The sequence below is a fragment of the Salvelinus sp. IW2-2015 genome, linkage group LG13 (genome assembly GCF_002910315.2).
Source record: "Salvelinus sp. IW2-2015 linkage group LG13, ASM291031v2, whole genome shotgun sequence".
Classification (NCBI taxonomy): domain Eukaryota; kingdom Metazoa; phylum Chordata; class Actinopteri; order Salmoniformes; family Salmonidae; genus Salvelinus; species Salvelinus sp. IW2-2015.
This window is the reverse complement of record NC_036853.1, coordinates 44,112,932-44,118,221: the sequence shown is the minus strand read 5'-3', so window position 1 is coordinate 44,118,221 and position 5,290 is coordinate 44,112,932.

Below are 5,290 nucleotides of genomic sequence, written 5' to 3'. Positions count from 1 at the left end.
GCAATTGCCGTACCAGGCAGTGATGCAACCAGTCAGGATGATCTCAATGTTGCAGCTGTAGAATCTTTTGAGTATCTGAGGACCCATGCCAAATCTTTTTAGTTTCCCGAGGGGGAATAGGCTTTGTCGTGCCCTCTTCACGACTTTCTTGGTGTGTTTGGACCATTCTAGTTTGTTGGTGATGTGGACACCAAGGAACTTGAAGCTCTCAACCTGCTCCACTCTGGGATACGATCGCAGATCTCTGAATTATGCATTCAATCAGTGGTGGAAAAAGTACCCAAACCTCATACTTGAGTAAAAGTAAAGGTACCTTAATAGAAAATGACTCAAGTAAAAGTGAGTCACCCAGTAAAATACTACTTGAGTAAAAGTCTAAAAGTATTTGGATTTAAATATTCTTAAGTATCAAAAGTAAATGTAATTGCTAAAATATACTTAACTTCTTATGGCTGCAATCCCGTTAACGGTATGATATGACAACAGCCAGTGAAAGTGCAGGGCGCCAAATTCAAACAACAGAAATCTCATAATTAAAATTCCTCAAACATACATGTATCTTATACCATTTTAAAGGTAATCTTGTTGTTAATCCCACCAAAGTGTCCGATTTCAAATAGGCTTTACAGCGAAAGCACCACAAAGATTATGTTAGGTCACCGCAAAATCAAAGAAAAACACAGCCATTTTCCCAGCCAAAGACAGGAGTCACAAAAAGCAGAAATAGAGATAAAATTCATCACTAACCTTTGATGATCTTCATCAGATGACACTCATAGGACTTCATGTTACACATACATGTTTTGTTCGATAAAGTTCATATTTACATCCAAAAACCTCAGTTTAGATTGGCGCCATGTTCAGAAATGCCTCCAAAATATCCGGAGAAATTGCAGAGAGCCACGTCAAATAACATAAATACTCATCATAAACTTTGATGAAAGATACATGTTTTACATAGAATTAAAGATACACTTCTTCTTAATGCAACCGCTGTGTCAGATTTCAAAAAGCTTTAAGGCAAAAGCACAATATTCAATAATCTGAGAACAGCGTTCAGCCACAAAAGGAAGCCATACAGTTACCCGCCAAATTGTGCAGTCAACAAAACTCATAAATAGTGTTATAAATCTTCACTTACCTTTGCTGATCTTCGTCGGAAGGCACTCCCAGAACTCCCACTTCCACAAGAAATGTTTGTTTTGTTCGGTAATGTCCATCATTTATGTCCAAATAGCTATTTTTGTTAGCGTGTTTGGTAAACAAATCCAAAGTCAGGAAGCGCGTTCACTAAAAGCAGACGAAATGTCAAAAAGTACCGTAACAGTCAGTAGAAACATGTCAAACGATGTATTGAATCAATCTTTAGAATGTTTTTAACATAAATCTTGAATAACGTTCCAACCGGAGAATACCATTGACTTCAGATGTGCGATGGAACAGAGCTCCCTCTCATGTGAATGCGCATGGTCAGAGCATAGTCAGGTCATGGTAGACCTTACTAATTCCTGTCTCCTTCGGCCCCACTTCACAGTAGAGGCATCAAACAAGGTTCTACAGACTTGACATCTAGTGGAAGCCGTAGGAAGTGCAAACAGATCCATATCCCACTGTGTATTCAATAGGGGCTGGGTTGAAAATCGACCAACCTCAGATTTCCCACTTCCTGTTTGGATTTCTTCTCAGGTTTTTGCCTGCCATATGAGTTCTGCTATACTCACAGATATCATTCAAACAGTTTTAGAAACTTCAGAGTGTTTTCTATCCAATACTAATAATAATATGCATATATTAGCAACTGGAACTGAGGAGCAGGCAGTTTACTATGGGCACCTTTCATCCAAGCTACTCAATACTGCCCCTGCAGCCATAATAAGTTTCAAGTATCAAAAGTAAAAGTATAAATCATTTCAAATTCCTTATATAAAGCAAACCAGATGGCATCATTTTCTTGTTTTTTAAATTTACGGATAGCCAACACTCATACATAATTTACAAACGAAGCATGTGTTTAGTGATATCTCAAAAAACTACTTATGTAGTACTTTCAAGTATTTTTACTTAAGTACTTTACACCACTGCATTCAATTTAGAAGAAAATGTGTTTCTTATTTTTGTCACGCCCTGACCTTAGAGAGCCTTTTTATGTCTCTATTTGGTTTGGTCAGTGTGTGATTTGGGGTGGGCATTCTATGATTTTGTATTTTTATGTTTTGGCCGGGTATGGTTCTCAATCAGGGACAGCTGTCTATCGTTGTCTGATTGGGAACCATACTTAGGTAGCCCTTTCCACTCCTTTCAGTGTGGGAAGTTAACTTTGTTTGTGGCACATAGCCCTTAAGCTTCACGGTTGTTTTGTATTGTTTATTGTTTTTGTTGGCATAATTTCTTAATAAAAGGAATATGTACGCTCACCACGCTGCACCTTGGTCTTCTTCCAGCAACGGCCGTGACAATTTTGTTTTCTTTTTATCTCGCTAACCAAGAAGACATCTAACCTTTGAAATACACATTACATTTTCAGTTTTTCGTCTTTTTTTTTTTTAGAGAGTCTATCTAATATAATATTATGGAGTAAGTTTAGTGGCAAAAAAATATTTATCAAATCCATTATAATTAATTCCACGTTGTGAAACAAGAAAATGGGGAAAAGTCCAAGGGGGGGCAATAATTCCTGGAGACACTAATGTAAAGGGCTCAAATGAAACATTCATATGACCAAAAACATATTCAAGCAAGAGCAGATGCTGGGGGGTGAAGTGTGGGAAGATGAGAGCGAACGGAAGGACGGAGAAATAGCTTTATTGTGCTTCATTACTTCTGCAATAACAACAACAGCTTCAATGACAGCAAGAGATAAACAAGATGGCCCTAGTACAATAAGTCTCTTCGCTACATTAGTAACCATGTCACTTTAGACTGCGGTAATGGCACTAATGTAATGAGTAACGCCATCAACCCTGCATCATCCCGTGGCTTCATTCTACCCTCTTCAGGGAATCACCACACAGAGAAATATTGAAATGATGTTTGAGGACAATTATACTGTCAATGCTAAGCATATAAAACCGAGAGACAGGGAGAGGCAAAGGAAAACTAAAAACATCTGATTACAACAAAATCGTCTTCAAAATGTAACAATGTCGAAGGAAATTGTATGTAAGTTGGAAAAGTAAGTAGAACAACCATAGAGTGTATCTTGTTCCAACCTTTTTCTGTGTAGTTACCTTTCTTTCAAAAAAGAATTCAACACAAACGCTTCCACCTCAGCTCATGGTCATGAACAGTGAACACCCATCTGATACCAAGTGAGGCATGCCTAAACATTCAGTCTGTCAATTTACCTACTACTATGTACTAAAAGGAAAGGATGTAATAGCTTTACAGGGAGGTAATAGTACATGTCGATGCAAATATGTGGGCAATTAGCTTAAAGTCATGTCCGTCAGTCTGTCTGTCTGTCGATCTTGTAAATAGCTCTCTAAGTAAAGACAATTGAATAAGGAAGCTTATATGAGGAAGAGGCTGAGTCTGAAATGGCACCCTATTCCCTATATACTGCATTACTTTTGAACAGAGCCCTATGGGCCCTGGTCATGAGTAGCGCACTTAATAGGTAATAGGGTGCCATTTGAGATACAGACAGGGTTTGAAGTGAGTGGCGATTACGACTGAGTTAGTTTTGGTTTCATTTGGAGTGCAGACAAGTGAGTCGTCCGATTGTCGTGTGAGGGCTTCGAGGCAAGGCAAGTCATGGTGTTGGTTCTGCTTCTTGAATATCAATACACATTCACAAGTCTCTGAACTAAGGGGTAGACAGTAACAGCACAACAGTAGCCTAACCTCTGGCATTTCAAAACCAAAAAACATTATATTTCTGCTTGACCATGTGGCAAAACCGACCAAAGGTTATCATTTTTTTTCTTCAAATATTGTACTTTAACTGAGACTGCTTGCGGTGCCAGCTAGGTGGTATTTGCCTTTTTGGGACTATTTCATTGGTTCCACTGTGCCTGGCAAGCTCGATCGAGCAAACTGCAGCTAAATTATTTGGAAGAAAGTAGAGACACTACAGTCAGAATGTTTCTTCCACAGCTCGCCTGCTGTCCTTCCATAAAGTTGCATAAAGGATGCACATGGAAGATGCAAAGATGAGTCCTCTATCCTATTGTATGCCTCCTTACAAATCCATAGAGGAATGCCCAGACAAGTTTCACATGAGGGTTAGTCACGTCTGACTGGGTTCCGATTGGACGAGCGATTGACTAATATTCCCTTCCACATGCACGACTGCTCCTAGTAGGAAAGCATATGTTTGACTTTGGTTAGATATCTGCTTTGTTTTGACAGTCCCCCACGCCACTTTAACAATAGTTTAAATTCAAGGGAAACCCCAATAGCTAAATTCTGCAACACCATGGTAATGTAAATACTGTACCACAGAATGTTGACAGAGCATCCACAAGAAGTATTAGGGATGACAAAACGTGGTGGGGTGTAGTGGGGTGAACACTTTGCTGTTGTTTGAATCCCAAACCCATTTCTTTGTTGGAAAACTGCAGTAGCTAAATTCTGCTACACAATGGCAGTGGTGTAAATTACTAAAGTAAAAATACTTTAAAGTACTACTTAAGTCGTTTTGGGAGCGTCTGTTTTTTACTTTACTTTTTACATTTGACTACTTTTACTTCACTACATTCCTAAAGAAAAGAATGTACTTTTTACTCCTTACATTTTCCCTGACACCCAAAAGTACTTGTCGCATTTTGAATAGGAAAACGGTCCAATTCACACACTTATCAAGAGAACATTCCAGACACTGATCTGGCGGACTCACTAAACACAAATGCTTCATTAGTGTGGAGTCTTGGAGTGTACTCCTGGTTATTCTTAAATAAATAAATAAACAAGAAAAATGCCAACTGGTTTGCTTGGGCTCCCGAGTGGCGCAGCGGTCTAAGGCACTGCATCTCAGCGCTAGAGGCGTCACTACAGACACCCTGGTTTGAATCCAGGCTGTATCACAACCGGCCGTGATTGGGAGTCCCATAGGGCGGCGCACAATTGGCCCAGTGTCGTCTAGGTTTGGCCGGTGTATGCCGTCATTGTAAATAAGAATTTGTTCTTAACTGACTTGCCTAGTTAAATAAAGGTTCAGTTTAAAAATGTACTTTTTGTCACGTCCTGACCATAGTTCTTATGTGTGTTGCTTGTTTTAGTGTTGGTCAGGACGTGAGCTGGGTGGGCATTCTATGTTGTGTATCTAGTTTGTCTGTTTCTGTGTTCAGCC